General features: G+C 31.6%; 1 non-coding gene across 1 annotated transcript; it reads right to left on the reverse strand.

Annotated features, from left to right (window-relative positions):
• Nucleotides 1–17,457: 17,457 nt before the first annotated feature.
• LOC131182658 (small nucleolar RNA R71) lies at nucleotides 17,458–17,565 on the reverse strand. The gene has a single exon (XR_009150920.1). It is a non-coding gene; the product is annotated as a small nucleolar RNA R71 (small nucleolar RNA).
• Nucleotides 17,566–18,336: the final 771 nt, after the last annotated feature.

Genomic DNA, 18,336 nt, shown 5'->3' on the forward strand with positions numbered 1-18,336 from the left:
GAGTATGTGGAGGGTGAGTTGAGCTCCCCAAGTGATTATATATTGTGTTTACAGGTCAGATGAGTCAAAAACTCCCCGTTGAAAGGTCCATTTTATGGCCGGACTCTGTCAGGTTGAATTTTTAAAATTGAGCCCAACTGGAACTTAGAGTTGGGTTAAGGAATAGTTAGGTTTACTACGGGCCTCGGGGGCTTTAGGCTGGCCCAGGTCCTAGTGCTGGTCCGACCCGTAGGTTGGGTTGTGACATATATGATTTTCTATGAATAATCAAGAACGGAATCGAAATGGTAAGTTTACAACTTCCAATATCTACAGCATTCAAATTCTATCTGGATATTAAATGGGGTCATCAGAATACACACACATATATATATATATATATATATATATATATATATATATATATATATATATATATAGGACTGAGAGTTGGAGCCTCTTCCTTAGTGGGTAAGATCATAGTTTATATATATATATATATATATAGAGAGAGAGAGAGAGAGAGAGAGAGAGAGAGAGAGAGAGAGAGAGAGAGAGAGAGAGAGAGAGTATGATCATAGTTGCAAGTTTTATTATAAACAATAAAAGGTTAAAGATATAAATTATATTTTTTTTATTTAATAAAATAGGACCAAAACATTCAATCGGAACGAAAATTGGGAAAAAAAAATTAAAATAGAACAAAGTTAAGTGAAACATTCAATTAGAACAATAATTGAAGTAAATTTTGAGAGTGTTGATCAAATTACGTATTAAGTCATTTTAATTCGGACATATATAAGTGATTAGATTGTTTTATACATCAAAATGACTAAACAAGTTAATGTGTGAAATTTATAATCTAAACACTCCCCCCTTAAGAGTCTTATGAGTGGTTGAAACCTACAACTCAGTCCGAACTCAGATGCTATATTAAATTCGAAGAGAGTGCTAGTCAAATTACTTATTAATTCATTTTAATTTGGACTTATATAAGTGATTAGATTACTTTATATATCAAAATGATTAACCAAGTCAATATTATAATCTAACTCCTTATATTTATCCTTTTTATATTTATACTTTCCTAATGTATGAATTATAATCTCAACAAAAACATTCAAAGTAAATTGGATCAAAGGTATCGTGACGCCTATTTTTTTTTTATAGACTTTAAGAGGAGTACAGAGAATGGCTTTAGCTAGGAAGGAAGCTTCGTTTTCTGTTTACATAATCAGTCCTCAATGAATCAGTCAATCCCCTTGAATATTCCATTTATTTCATCTTTTACAATTTAAAAATGACAATCATTTCTTTCTTTTAAAAATGGCACCCAATTCTCTCTTTTTCATTTCCTTTGTTTATTTATTTTTTCTCTGCTCCAGAAAGCAAGTCTGCACAGCTTTTATTCAAAGTTCATCAAATTGCAACTTTATGACCTTTTCCACAAGCATTTTGCTATATCTTATATGCATGATGATGTGTCTCACATGGCCTTTATTATAATTAGTTATTAAATACATTCATGATGTCCAAAACTTACAAGTGTACAGATCGTCTAAATAATGTAGGAAGATATTATTTTAATGAGAATCATACTGATTATCAAACTGTAATTATTTGAATTATTTAAACTATCGAAAATTGACTAAATAAATAAAAGAGGAATAAAAAGTAAAGCAATTGCAAGGACTAATTAAAACTAATATAATCTAAACAATTAATTAAAAGATGATTCTAGAATTAGAGTTTTCACACTTTAATTAATCAGGTTTTTATCCAATTTATCCAACAAATGGGTATCTATGACTGTAAATGAGATTAATTTAAAATTCCTTAGATTCTTTTTTACGTTATCAATGGTGTGTTTTAATTAAATTAATTTTTACTTTCGTGGCTTTTAATATAATTAAAATCCATTAGATTCTTTAATTAACCTGTAAAAACCCTCTCATAATCTTACTCTATCTCTAGATCTAAAGTAATAAATTTAGTGGGTACCAATACTATGCAAGTATTGTAATACCCAACTTTGAAAATAGGAAATTTACTCACTAATGTTCATCCTTACAAGTAACTATGAAGAAAATGAAATAAAAATATCAATAAGCAAAGGAGTAGAAGAACCCAGAAGATAACATTTCAATCTCTAAGAAGTTGATACTTATTCTCAATAAAAAAAGTCAATTTTTTACACTTATGGAACTTACAACTACCTAACTCACCAACCCCCAACCCAATAAGGTTTGTTTAGAAAATTAAGTATGATAGATAACTATTATATTTATTTCTAAATAATTATCTCTTAAATATTATTTTGTGGTAGTTCTTACCAACTTGTTGCCTTACCCAAAACAAAAACAGATTAGAATCTTGAAATAAAAGGGATTTACAAACTAAAACAACATGATCAAATTTTGATCAATCTTGAGAATCAAATAACATGGTAATAATCTATCTTTATTACTCCGCTATCATATATATATAAAAGAAGGTGTCACCCTTTCAAGTCATGAAAATTATTTATAAGTCAATATTTATAAATTAAAAAATTAATTAAAATAAATTAAAAATTATTAATAAGAGATCTCTTACTTATAATTTATTTACTTATTTCTTAATAATTTTTAAAAATATCAATACTAACTCATTTTAACAATCATAACATTCCGTTTTGAGTCATTTTGGTAAACTAAATTATTTTAAACACCTTTTAACAAAACATTTAAACTATTCAAAAGTAAATTTTAAATAATTTTATTAAATAATTATTTATTTATTTTTAAATTAATTTATAAATTCAAAAATATATTTTAAATTAAAAGTTAAATATAAGTAGCCAATCTAAGTAAAAATTTATAAATATTAATATAATAAATATCCAGTTATTTCAAATATTTATTCATCCGAATAAAACTTTCAAAGAAAGATTAAAATGAAGGGTCCATATTTAACAAAATGGAGTATGTTCAACCAAAGGATACAATCACCTAGTTTAGAGTTTGGAGTTTGGAGTCCGGACTTCAATGTGGTAAAACTCGAAATTATACAACTTAAAACCAACAATCTAACATAAATTTTTAGATTTCAAATCCCCTATCAAGTGCAAACCCAATAGTTACGTATTTGACATTTTTTTATACTTGCATCAAATTTCATTTCCAGAATCTGTTGTTTGAGACGTGAAAGAGAAACTGGATTAGTACAACATTATCCACAAGAGGATTTGTGATTTTGGGTTTGGTTGCTTGTCATTTTGTGAATTAAGGTCATTCTTGTAACAAATATAAATTAAGCAATTGTTATAAATATAAATTAAATTGTTATAGATTACATTATTAGAAAATATGTGTACTTGAAAATACGCTTATGTCCATGATTTTCTATGAACAATCACGAACCAAAGCGAAAGGGAAATGGTAGGTTCACAACTCTCAATATCCACAACATTCAAATTCGATCAGAATTCTATCTGATATTAAATGGGGTCATATATATATATATATATATATATATATATATATATATATATATATATATATATATATAGGACTGAGAGTTGGAGCCTCTTCCTTAGTGGGCTTATGGACAGCCTGACCCATTACAAGCTTGCCCAATCACATGACCTAATTCATTTAGATATTGCTAATTACTAAACTTATTATTTGGTATCATTATTTAATCCTAACAATTAATTATTGTAAATCCATATCCAGCAAGTGTGAAGTTAGGACAAAAATAAATGTAGAAAAATAAAGAACATTTTTATTGAATAGGAAGAAACAATCTATATAACTCTATTAATTCAAAGACTATTAAATGTGCTATTTATATAGCAAAAGTCTAACTAAATAAAATAAATCCCACATAAATCTCAACACTTAGTCAAGATTAGATCATTATTTTAAAAATTGAAATGCAATAACCTTAAAACCTATTATCCCTAAAAATCTTGAAGGATATTATGAACACTAAATCAATCCTGTTTGAATTAGGTTCTAACATTCTCTCCCTTAATTCAAACATGGACTTAAAACATTTATTTTTTTTTTTTGAATGGAGCACTTCTCTCCATCTGGCAATTTGAGTCTTGGAGCACTTCTCTCCAGTCAACAAATTTGTGTGTTAGAGCACTTCTCTCCAACTGACAATTTTGGTGCACTTCTCACCAATTGTTGATGCACTTCTCACCAACCTTTGCTTTTGATCTTCTTGGAGCACTTCTCTCCAAACTTCAAAAAAGAGATTCTTCCTCTTGTGCTAAATTTGCTTCTTTATTTTTAAACCTGCAATCTTTTAACAAATGCCCAAATTTTTTGCAATTAAAACATTGTGGTTTGCCTTTATACCAACAATTCTTTTCCTCATGGTTAAACCTTTTGCAAATACCACATTGTGGAAATTTTTTCTTTGTGAATGACTTTGCTGCTAGAAAGGCTCCCTCAATTGTTCCTCCTTATCTGATTGCTCTCCTTTGCTCCACAGCCTGCAAAGTATCGATTAATTCTGTAACAGTTATTTGAGAAAAATTTGCATGAACCTCAATTGAAGAAATTTTTGGCTCAAACTTCTCAGGGAGGCTAACAAATATTTTTTCTACAATTCCTTTGTCAAGAAATTCTTCACCAAGCTGTCTAATTTTGTTGGCTAAGGACACGAGACTAATGCAATAGTCTTTGACATTTTCAGACTCTTTCATTTTTTTAATCTCAAATTCTCTTTTGAGATTTAAAATTTGCATGAACCTTGTTTGATCATTGCCTTCATACTCCTCCTTGAGCAAAATTAATAAGTAAAGGAATTTTTTTTTTTTTTTAAGAAGAATATTAAAATTTAAAAAGAAAAGGGAAAATTTTGTATATGAAAATTCACCTATGATATCTGGAACACCCTTCTTTTCTATTACAGCTCTTGCCAGCTCTTCGACGCTACTATTAGACCTCTAACAATCGCCGGCCATTGAAATTAAACAATTAAAAACCAAAATAATGAAAGACAGATAAAAAATTGATCAAGAAAATGTAGAATGGGGGGAAATACCACGTCGGCGATGAGGAGCAGGTAGTGGTTGTTATGGTCGGAGGAGAGTTCAGATTGGAGGGAATTGAGCTTATCCTGAGCACGAGAGCAACCGATGATGGTGTGACCTCTCTTGGCTAGTTCTAGAGCTAAGGCTCTGCCTAGTCCTTTGCTCACTCCGGTAATCATTACCGTCTTACCGCCAGAGCTCGCACCTGCAGCTCCAGCCGCGGCTCTGTTTGACCGCCCCAAACGACGCCGTTTTCATCTCATCTGCAGCAGAGGCAAACTGCTAAAGGGAAATGAAATGATTCAGATAGAAGGCTCTGTATTTGAAGTTTCAATGGCAAAGGCTTTTGCCGCTCTCCGGGCCGTTGCCACATTGTGGTTTACATATCCTATGGCAGATTCTAGATGCACCGCCTGGTTCCTTGATATGGCTCACCAATTAGTCATATTTATTTAGATTAATATTCATTTTAATTTATAAATTAAAAAATTATTTAAAATAAATTAAAAATTAAAAGTAAAGTAAAACTATATATTTATTTTTAAAAAATTTATTAATCAAGTAAAAGGTTATATTATTCTAATAATTTTTAAAAAATATCAATAATATTTTTATTTTAATAATTATAAAACTCAATTATATGTCTTATTTTAGTTATATTTTGACAAATTAAATTTTTTAAGTGTCTTTTAATTAAATACTTAAATTATTTAAAAGTTAATTTAAAATAATTTTATTAAATAATTATTTATTTATTTTTAAATTAAACTTATAAGTTAAAAGTAAATAATGAAGTCAAAAAAAATTTTGGCTTGATTTAGCTTATCTATAAATCAGTTAAACTTATTTAAGTAAAAAATCATATATATATATATATATATATTAGTATTTAGTTTGACTTATAAGTCAAAAATTATAAGTAAAGTTATTTATAACTTAACGATTTATTTTAAAACTACTTTTAATTAAATGAAAGATTATATTATTTTAATAATTTTTAAAAATATCTATATTATCCTCATTTTAACTGCTACAACATTTAATTATATATATTTTTTGATAATTTTAACTAATTAAATTACTTGTAGTCATCTTCTAACTAAATACTTAAACTATTTAAAAGTTATTTTTAAATAATTTTACTAAATAATTAACTACTTATTTTAATTTGACTCAAAATTTAAAAAAAAATATTTTAAATGAAGAATTAAAAGTAAGTAGCAAAACTAAAATACTCTTTAAATGCTAACACACCAAGCATCTACATAATTTTCATGCTTTTATTTATAATAGTATATTTGAAGCACGTAACATTACATGTGCATATAATTATTTTATTTATATATAATAACTAAATATAAGATTCAATTATTTAAATAAAAAATTAAAATAATTAATATTAACATTTAATTAATGCATGTAATATGATATATAAGAATTTAAATTTTTTTTCATATCTATATTTTACTATTATAATTTTTTTTCATAAGATAAAATTTCTTGAAATATGCTAATTTTATTATACTTGAAAACTATATTTTGTGTGAGTAATAACTCCAAATTTTCATATATATATTAATGCAGTCGGTGCCAAATGATTTAATTATATGTACCATTAGTAACGATACAAGTCTTTACAAAAAAAAGTACTATACCGGTAAATATTGTAGCTAATATTTTTGGTTCCCTAAAATATAAAAATTATGATAAAAAAATATAATTCAGAGTGAATGTCAAATTAAGACAATTAATTTTAATCTGATTTTGAATTTTAATAATATTATGGACATACTTAGTTGAACTTTCTAGGTAATTATAAGCCATAAAGATGTGTGGCTTTAATTTTGATTTCATACTTAATAATGGAACCGAAATCATATTTTAGTTTGATTCTTTAATATTTTAATTTTAATTTGTTTCTTTTTTTAGACATAAATTCTTGTTCAATTTGATTAGACTTCAATTCAGATTTCAATTATAGAAATAATTTTATGCAATTATTATGATATTTATACATTATTATTTAAGTTCTAAATTCTAAAGTTAGTCGTTTATATATAATATATATTTTTAATTATCTTCAATTATATAAATTTTAATTATTATGGGATATATATATATTATATATATATAATTAATAGAAATTTAAGCAATTAATTGCAAACACATTTAGAAAGGAAATGTTATACTAAAATTCTACATGTTAATATATCATATTTAAAATAAAAACATATTGAGACTTTATAAAATAAAATTAATTATATAAGAAATTACTGTAAAAAAATAATGTATATTTTTTAACAACCTCAATTAATTAAATTAAAAAGCTAAATAGAAAAATTAAAATAAACATGTACGAATGTTATTTATTACATATATCCAGTTGAATTTTTTTTTTAAAATTTATTTTCATAAATAAATGAGAAAATAATGGCACTAAATGTAGGATTTTTACTTCCTCATAAGTAAATTATAACTAAAATTAAATTTAAATATTTATAATTTTAAACCTTTTGTAAATATATAAATTTAATCATGTATGTTTATTAGTCAAATTGTATATTTACTTAGTATTTATAATATTTATTATTATTATATTCATATTTTTTTAATTTTAATATTTTTTTATTTTGCATAAACTTCCACTTTTAGTAGTCTACCTTAGGCTTTATTATAATTTAAATTGATAAATAATTAAATAGTAGCAATTTTATAATTATATTAGAGATATTTTTATCTATTAAAAATTTACTATTTCATATATAAGTTATTTTCTGTAAAATAAATGAAGCTTAAATAGAATAATTGAAAAAAAAATGAATTTAATTCAAACTTTCTAAGTTATTTTGATTTTGATTGCAATTAAAAAAATAACTGAAATTCAATTTGGTTGAAATTCAATTTAATTTAATTTTTTTTAATCTGAAATAAATCAAATCTTATTCATTCATCTACAAAATTCAAAGTCGCGAACAACAGCAACAATCATTGAAATCCGAGAAGCAAGCAAATTGCATAAAAAAAATCCTAAAAATAATTCCTTAATATTTTTGTAAAAAATTTCAGATCATAATATATGAAAACATAGGATAAAAATAGGATAAACCGAAACGAGTTAAAGATCTAATAAAATATAATTATAATTTAATAGATTCAATATATTTATAATTTTAAATTATTAAAAAAAGTTAAAGGGAATAAGATATATATATATATAATTGATTTTAATTTTGATTCTTTGAATAGAAGGGTGTTTGTAGAAGGCATGGGTTGGGTTCAAATCTTTGAGACCAAAATCGAGCGTCAGCCCAGAACTTTGGGCCTTTAATATATATATATTTTTTAACAAGCTTGTCAAACCGTGCTCATGTCCACCCTAATTTAACTGCATTTTACGTTTATATTATGATTAGAATTCTGCCCTCGCATGGGCGTAATTATTATTAATATATTATTTAATTAAATAAAAATATAATTATATAATTCTTTTGAATATATTTATATTTAATTTATTTAAAATATTTTAAGAACAACTTAACAAATTTGCAAATAGATATAAAAAATAAATGTAAATTAAAAATAAATAATAAGATTATATATAATTAAATTCTGATCAAGATTACCGTAGTGATATTTGTTTATATTGTTTTTCATATTCTTTTAATGTCTTAATTACTAAAATATCATTTGATAAGTTTGAGAAAAAAAATATTGATTAGACATTATATTTTCTATTGCATTAGAATAAAGACTAATTTAATTTTTAATTTGTAATTTTAATTTATATAATTTATGAATATGACTTTTAATTTTTTAATATTAATTAAATTATAACCATTGTTATAATTTTTTTATTAAAAAAAATTAAATACATGATTATGTGGACAATAAAAGGTGGCTTTTGTTTCTATAATTTATAACTATGAATCTTAGTTTTCCTAACATTAATTATTTATAACTATTATTATTATTATTATTATTATTATTATTATTAGTTTTCCTGTTATTAATTAAATTATAACTATTATTATAAGTTTTTTTTATTATTAAATGTCTTATACATAGATTTATTGTAACACCCTCACTGTAATAATTCCATACATTCTACTGTTCAGGTGACCTATGTTGGTCCGGACAGCTAGAACGTCTGAAAAAATATTTAGACTAAAGTGAGGAGCCATAATTAACTCAAATATTAACAAAAAAAATGTAGAAAAAATTTTAGAAATAAAATACAACCAAGTTAAATGAGCCGGTGCCCTAGCGATGGGTAATCCAGTGGGAAGTTGTGGTATTCGCAGCTAGAAGCCCTAAACCTAAGAGGAACCCTATGAAATAATTTCTAGGATGCCAGAGAAGAGTTACGGCGCCCTAAGTAGCATTGGAATGCCAAAAAAATGTTAGGAGAATTTTTTAGATCGGTACAGATAGTTTTGGCTTCTTAAGCTAAAAGGAGGGCATTTTGGTTATTTAGTCTTCATAGATAATTTTTGATCAACTTGTCCAATTAAGTAAATAAAATTTAATACATAAAATATGAATAAATATTGCTTAAAAATTAAATTAAAAATGAGTGAAGAAAAGGAGATTGAAAATGGAAAAAAAATTTGAAATGGAAAATGGAGTTATGACATCACCTAGATGATGTCATAAATGTGAAATAAAAATTGTCCACCAATTGGACTTCAACAAATACACTTAAGAAGACTTAAAGAGGGATAAGAAAAGGAAAAAAAAAAAGTCATCTTCCACCTTAGGCAGCCAAACCATAGAGAGAGAGAGAGAGGGGGGAGGGGGGGGGGGGGGGGGGGCGAAAAAAAACCACCATGGAAGCTTTGATCAAGCTTAAGTTCACCCACTAAATCACCTCAAAATCCTAGCTTTCCTTCACAAAAATTTATCCTTACACCTAGAGCAAGTCTTGGGCAGCAAAAAGAAAGAGAAAAAGAGGAGTTATTAAGCTTTTGGAATTAGCTAAATCAAGGTTAGTGCCAATTAATCTTAATTACTTTGTATATACATCATGGAGAACATGAATTGAGTGTGAAATTAAGCTAATTTAAATAAACTTTGCATGGTTGAATGTCACCAAATTTCGGCAGCCTTAGGGTACATTAGGGTTTTTTTTTTTTTTTTTTAATTTGAATAAATTATAGTTGTACATGGCTGCCATTGAACATGAACTTGATGCCTTAACTCATGGATTGCATGTATATGAAGCATTAAAGTTGTTGGAGTTAGGGTTTGACGGAAAACTTGGGATTTTGTTTATGTGTTAGTAAATAGAAGTTCTAATGGTCAATTAGTGACCATTTGGCTAAGTATAATGAGGAATTAAAGTAAATGGTAGCTTGGGATTTGCGGTTGGGTGTGCTGCCTTGAGTGCCCTGCAGGTCTGGATGTGAGTCCAGCATGTTTGGGTAGCTATAACTTTGGTTGTGTAGGTTTAATTGGTGCAAAGCTAATTGGACATGAAATTAGACACATAATGGCACAACTTTGATGAAGGAACCCTGTCCAGCAACTAAACTTAGGATGCCCTAAAAATTGACCAAATCCGGGTAGCAACAATTCTGCCTGGGTAAAATGACTAAATGAACAGTGTTCATTCATTTGGTCATAACTCAGTGTAGAAAGGTCCAATTGACCTAAAATTTATATCAATGGAAAGCTGAGGCAATTTAGAACAACTTTCATGTATAACACAAACTCAAATTTTGGATTTAACTAAATGAAATTGCTAGCCAAAATTGGACTACCAAATCTGGCAGAACCAAAAATTGATCAGAAATTCTGGGTAAAGGCAATCCGACCAGTTATGGTGCAATAGCCATAACTTGAGTTAGAAAACTCTAAATGGGGTAATTCAAAAAGTAAAATATAACTAGACACAATAAAGAACAACTTTGATTAAGAACACTTGGCTAAATTCTCACTGTAGAATGACCTAATAGAACAGTAAACTCTAGCACCCAAAAACTAAAATTTTGATTTATTCTCCATTGGTTAGAAGTATGGATTGACAACTAATGTCAACACTTTTGGAAACCAAAATGTGGTAAATGATAAGCCAATACGTCGGTCAACAAGAGTCATTGTGAAGAATAGGAAGTTCTTGAACTAATAATACTGCTGTTTATTTTTCTGCTGCAATTATTCTATTCTTAGTGTGTAAATTGCTTAGTCAATTTCAGTTAGAGTGCTTAGTCAATTTTAGTTAGAGTCAAAGCAAATAAATCTCGTTGCTGCCGATTATGGGCCATGAGAATAGGCAAAGTTGTTGCTTTTCTTTCTTATTTAAGAACATGTAATTTGCAGCAGTAGGACATGAATGAAAATACAAACTTCCTATTTCTTTATCAAATTTCTTGGCTTCTGATTGGGACTTAACATTGGTATCAGAGCCGTGTTATCTATCTTTTTCTTTTCTATTTCTTTTCGATTCCTATGGCAACCAATAAGGAACGAATTGAAAACTTGGAAGCTGCTGTCGGGCAACTTCAAGATTCCATTAGCAACATGGATCAAGGGATTAACGAAAAACTGCATCAGATTGAAAAAGCCATCTCGAAGTTTTCTGAGATGACTCTTTCTACTAAAGAAGGAACCAGCATCGTTGGTGACGATAGCCAGAGTCGTTCTAACAAGGAGGAATCAAAAGAGGGAGGACAGCCTATCTTCGCTTCCAAACTCGCTAAAATTGAATTCCCTAAATTTTCAGGCGATGATCCAACAGAATGGATGGCTAAAGTGGAACAGTTTTTCGACTATCAGAAAATGATTCCTACTGAAAAGGTGTATTTAGCCTCTTATCATCTCCAAGGAGAAGCTAATAAATGGTGGAGGTGGATGCAACGTACGTATAAAGAAGAGAACAAGGAAATTACCTAGGAGGCCTTTGTCGAAGAATTATGGTCCCGTTTTGGACCAACTGAATGCGAGGATTTCGACGAGTCTCTCTCTAAAATACGACAAACTGGGCCCTTGAGAGAATACCAGCGGGAATTTGAACGCTTGGGTAATAAGGTGAAAGGATGGACGCAGAAAGCCCTAGTGGAAACATTTATGGGCGGCCTCAAAACAGAGATTTCAGATGGTATCAGAATGTTCAAGCCTAAGACGCTCAAGGAAGCAATTGATTACGCTCGAATGAGGGATGAGCAGTTGCTGCGACAACGAAAGGCAACTCGCCCACCTTATCAGTTGAGCTCTTCTTCTCCAGTTAAGAGCAAACCGACGACACCAGTAAAGAGGCTCACTTGGGAAGAGATGCAGAAAAGGCGGGCTGATGGGTTATGCTTTAACTGCAATGAAAAGTTTGTGCCAGGGCACAGGTGTTCTAAACCTCAACTGTTTCTACTCGACGGTGGATGTAATTTTGATGATGACGAGGAAGATGATGCCGCAGAGCCTGAGATTTCTTTGCATGCCCTTACAGGATGGTCTTCGGCTGGTACCATGAGAGTTGCTATCCAAATCAATTCCTTCGAACTGATTGCTCTTATTGACAGCGGCTCAACTCACAATTTCATCAATGACAAAATTGCTGAGATACTCAAACTTCCAGGAAAGCCGACCAAGCCTTTCAATGTCAAAGTGGCCGATGGAACTCCATTAATCTGCGGCAGTAAATTCAGGAATATTCCCTTCTCGCTTCAAGGTATACCCTTTGTGGCTACTTTCTTTTCTCTGCCGATAATGGGTTTAGATGTTGTTTTGGGAGTACAGTGGTTGCAGCGACTGGGAACTATTGCTTGTAACTGGAAGGATTTGACGATGGATTTCAAATGGGAAGGCCAGCAGAGACACTTACAGGGACTTCGGAGTAAGCCGATTGAACCTCTCTCCCTGAAAGCCATGTCCAAGGAATTGAGGCAACAAGGTTCAGTTTTTGCTATCTGTATGGAATCCTCTTCCACCATTTTGTCCGAAGGATTACATCCAGACATGCAGAAGTTGTTAACTCAATATTCTGATATCCTTCAGAAACCAGTCCAGTTGCCACCAGAGAGAGCAATTTCCCACCACATCAATCTCAAAAAGGGTACCAATCCTGTTAATGTAAGACCTTACAGGTATGCTCACTTTCAAAAGGAGGAAATTGAGAAGCAAGTTCAGGATATGCTGAAATTGGGTCTAATTCGGGCTAGTACAAGTCCTTTTTCTTCTCCTATTTTGCTAGTCAAGAAAAAGGATGGCTCCTGGAGATTCTGTACAGACTACCGTGCTCTTAATGAAGTTACAATTCGGGATCGATTTCCGATTCCTACGGTGGAAGATATGCTTGACGAACTCTATGGATCCGCTTATTTTACTAAACTTGATTTCATTGCAGGATTCCACCAAGTTCGAGTTCATCCAACAGATATACATAAGACGGCTTTCCGGACTCATAATGGTCACTATGAGTATCTGGTAATGCCCTTTGGCCTCTGTAACGCTCCTTCAACATTCCAGGCTCTAATGAACACAGTTTTCCGACCCTACTTGAGAAAATTTGTGCTTGTTTTCTTTGACGATGTCCTTATATATAGCCCGTCTTGGGAATCACATATGGAGCATGTGCGGCTGGCTTTTGAGTTAATTCGAAAGCACCGATTCTTTATTAAACTAAGCAAATGTGCTTTTGGCCAGCAGCAAATTGAATACTTGGGGCATATTGTATCTCGTGAGGGTGTGCAGGTGGATCAATCCAAGGTCAAGGCAATTCTTGAATGGCCTAAACCATCTACTATAACTGAGTTGCGTGGTTTTTTGGGCCTTACAGGTTATTACAGAAAATTTGTGCGTGACTATGGAGTTCTAGCTCAACCATTGACGAACTTATTGAAGAAAGGAAACTTCTTCTGGACTGTCGAAGCTGATGCATCCTTTCTGACCTTGAAGCAAGCTTTGACTACTACTCCAACACTAGCCATGCCCAATTTTGATGAACCGTTTGTCATCACAACCAATGCCTCTAATACAGGAATTGGAGCGGTCTTAACTCAGCAGGATCGCCCAATCGCATTCATGAGCCGTGCCTTGGGGATCTCTAAGCAAACCTGGTCCACTTATGCTAAGGAGATGCTGACTATATTACAAGCGATCAGATTGGCGTCCTTATCTTCTGGGTCACAAATTTTTTATTCACACAGACCAACGAAGCCTGAAATATATGGTGGAGCAGCGGGTTATCACTCCAGAACAGCAGAATTGGGTTTCGAAGCTTTTGGGGTATGATTATGAAATTGTATACAAACCGGGCAAAGAAAACAAAGTAGCAGACGCCTTATCGCGTGTACAGGGAAGTCCCAGTCTCAATGCACTTTTCATGCCTCATGCCTCTCTTTGGGATCGACTTAAATCCCTTGCTTCTACTGATCCGTATATGATTGATCTTGATAAAAAGGCAACTGCAAAACCGGGGCAGCCATACTCTTGGAAACTGGATTCTCGCTTTACAAAAATCGCGTGGTAATTCCTCCAACTTCTGACTTGCCTATTTAGCTCTTGCAGGAATTCCATGACTCTCCTATCGGTGGACATTCTGGTGTTTTACGCACTTTTAAGAGGATCGCCCAGCAATTCTATTGGCCCTCTATGCGAACACAAATCCAGAATTATATTGCACCTTGCAATCGCCGTCGAAGAATAAGGCAGCGAACTCGTCCCCAGCTGGTCTTCTTCAACCATTGCCGATTCCACATCAAGTCTGGGATGATATTGCAATGGACTTTATAGATGGTCTTCCTTCCTCTAGTGGAAAAGATTCAATTCTGGTTGTCATTGATCGCCTGAGCAAATATGCCCACTTCTTGGCGTTATCACATCCTTACTCTGCAAAAGTGATAGCTGAAAAATTTGTGGATGGGATTGTGAAATATCATGGCATGCCGAGATCGATTATTAGTGATCGCGATCCTATTTTCATGAGTCATTTTTGGCGGGAGTTCTTCAAGCTGTCCGGAACTAAATTGAATATGAGCTCATCATATCACCCTCAAACTGACGGGCAATCTGAGGTCACTAATTGTTTGAGCAAGACTGCGTTGTTTTACAAGTCAACAACCACGCAAATGGAGCAATTTTTTGTCTTGGGCAGAGTATTGGTACAATACCTGATGCATACATTTTGCATAGTCATTTAGGTCTAATTTTATAACCATTTTTATTTGATTATTAGCCATTTTTAGCTAATTTCATTAGTTAATTAGTTAGTTTTTCATAGCTGTCAATTTTGCATTAATTTGTAATTTTTACTTTGTTTTGTAGGAAAAATGGTGTTTTTGAAGGACTGAAGAGAATTTTGCCATTGAGGAGTGTCTTCTACAGCCAAAGATGTCAAAAATAGGTTTTCAAGCTGAAATATGCATTGACCAAACTGCATAACTTGCCGCATAAGCTATGCAGACTGCATAAGGAGAAAGATCATCGTTCAGAACCAAATTAAATGTGCATAAGGAGACAAAGATAGCTTATGCACATTCTCGCCTCCCTTATGCACCTTTACGGAATTGTGCATAACCTATGCACCAAGTCATGCAGATTTCGCATAAGTGACTCGTAACCAGTGAAAATCGCATAAGGGATCGCATAACTTATGCACCCACTTATGCGATCCATAAAGAGTTCATTAATGAGCTGGCAGAAGATTCCCTCAATTAATTCCTCCTAGAACATACTATTTTAGGGCTCCATGTCAGAAAAATGCTATAAATAGTCCCATTTTCCCATTTTAAGAGGAGGCAAGGAGCAAAGAAGAAGAGGAGAAGAGAGGCAGAATTTGAGGAGTCATTTTCACCTTCCACACCATTTTCAACCAAGATTTGCAGATTTCTTCCTTCCTTTACATTTTTCTACATTTCTAGTGTTTAATTTCTTACTTCTTAGCTTAGATTAAAGCTTTATTTCCATTTAAACTCATCATATCTTGTAAGCATTATGGATAGTGAGTAATTTACTTTTGATTCTGGAGTAAGGGTTGTAATATTTGAGATATTTTGTGGATTTTGATTGGGTAATCCATATTTTGTGGTCTTAATGAGTTTTATTCATTTCTTGTATGCTTAATGCCATGCTTAGTGTAGGATCCCATTAAGTGATGTTCTTAATCCATGGTTGAAGCACCGAAAGGAGAAAACCTTGTGATAGATAATCAAGAAATTGGACTTAATTAACTTAGACCTAGAAATAGGCTAAGGATTAAGAGGATTCACAGATTAATTAAAGAACTTAATGGGTCTTAATTAATTCTAAGTCCACGAAAGTAGGATTAGATTGATTAAGGCACTCTTTGTCTCACTCGAAAGGGAATTCAAAGGATTTAAGAATTAATCTCCTTAAAACCCATTAGTTTCACAAGATTGGATAACCAATTTAAAATCCCAAAATAGCTCGAATATGAAATCCCGAACTCCGGAATCGCCTTTTTACCATTGTTAATTTCTAATCGAATTTAATTACTTGCCATTTTAAATCTTGCAATATTTGAACTTGCTTATTTCAATTTGATGCAATTTTAGTTTAATTAATACATTAATGCATAGAATATAAATTTTGCACATATAGATTTCACATTCTCAATACCCATTAATTCATTACTTTAATCTCATAAATATTTCAATTTACTCAACTTTTTATATCAAGAATTCAATCATTAACACAACTCCTCGTGGGATCGATATCTTTTCTATACTACTTGTACGACCCGTGCACTTGCGGTTGGGACGCATCAAGTTTTTGGCGCCGTTGCCGGGGAGTTGTTTGTTTAAGATTGAAATCTTGATTATTTTAGTTGATTATAGTTTTATTTTTGTTATCTTTTCATTTTGTGTTTGTTTGTTCTTTTTCAGGTACTTTTAATCTTTTATGAGAAGAGCTAGAAGCTCAAGTGACACAACCTTACTGTTCAATCCTGAAATTGAAAAGTTTTGTAAAGCCAACAAGAAAGAAACCAGAAGAAGGAAAGAAGCTTTGAGAGAGACTGAATTAGAAGCAAACATGGCTGATGAAAGAATTAGAATTGGTGTTGGTAATGCTGGAAATGGTCAAAACAATGAAAATGAAGCCCACGGAGAAGAAGTTGTTAATGCAAACGTGCCTAGGGGAAGTATGATGGACCATGCTTTTCCACATTTTGATGATTTGAGAGAGAGCATAGCAAGACCAAGGATTGATGCAAATAGTTACAAGATGGATTTTGGAGTTCTTCAAATGATTCAAAATTCTCAATTTGGAGGACACCCTTCTGAAAATCCACACACACATTTGAAGAAATTTGCTATGATTTGCGACATGCAAAAACAACCTGGAGTGTCTGATGATGCAGCAAGATTGAAGCTATTTCCATTCTCTTTGAAAGATAGAGCACTGGATTGGCTTAATTCTTTACCTCACAACTCCATTACAAATTGGGAGCAACTCACTGATGCATTTCTTGCACAATATTTTCCACCTGGAAAAACTCAAGAGTTGAGGAATCAAATGACAGCTTTCAGACCAAGAGAGGATGAAACTCTCTATGAGTCATGGATGAGATGGAAGGAATTAGAGAGATTATGCCCACATCATGCCATTCCAAAATGGATGATAAATCAGAATTTTTACACAAATGTCACTCCTGCAATTAGAGGGATTATTGATGCTCAAACAGGAGGAGAATTTATTATAAAGCATGAAGATGAAGCTTATGAGCTATTGGAGAAAATTGCAAAGAATACTCATCTTTGGAGTAGTCCAAGAGGACCAGCCCCAACTCAGAAAAGGCAAGCTGCTGGAATGTATGATCTTGATCCATTCAACATGATTAATGCAAAATTTGATGCACTTACAAATGTCCTTGCTAAGAAGATGGAAGATTTGAGTATGTTGGTTAGTTCAACATCATCAGCTGGAAGTTCACAACAAGTGGCTTATGCAGAGGAAATAACCAGCTGTGGAATAGATTATGGAGAACAAGCAGCATATGTTGGTAATTATGGAAATAAGCAAATGGGGAATCCTTATTCTCAAACTTACAATCCAAATTGGAGGAATCATCCCAACTTTTCATGGGGAAATCAGCAAAGTCAAGTTCCAAATCAAAAATTTCAACCACAACAGCAACAAGGAGTTCCATATCAGCAAAATAGGCAACCACTGCCTAATTTTCAGCAGAAAAATATGAACCCTCCACCAAAACAGCAAGAACGAAATTCCACCACTGAAGCTTTATTGCAACAGATTCTTGCCAACCAAAATAAGCATGATGAGGAGATGAGAGAGGTGAAAGCAAGGCTGGAACAGATGCAAACACACAATGTATCTTTGGAAAACCAGATTGCACAACAAGCATCCTCCTCAAGTGC

Source organism: Hevea brasiliensis, chromosome 8 (assembly GCF_030052815.1).
Source record: "Hevea brasiliensis isolate MT/VB/25A 57/8 chromosome 8, ASM3005281v1, whole genome shotgun sequence".
In the NCBI taxonomy this organism is placed as follows: domain Eukaryota; kingdom Viridiplantae; phylum Streptophyta; class Magnoliopsida; order Malpighiales; family Euphorbiaceae; genus Hevea; species Hevea brasiliensis.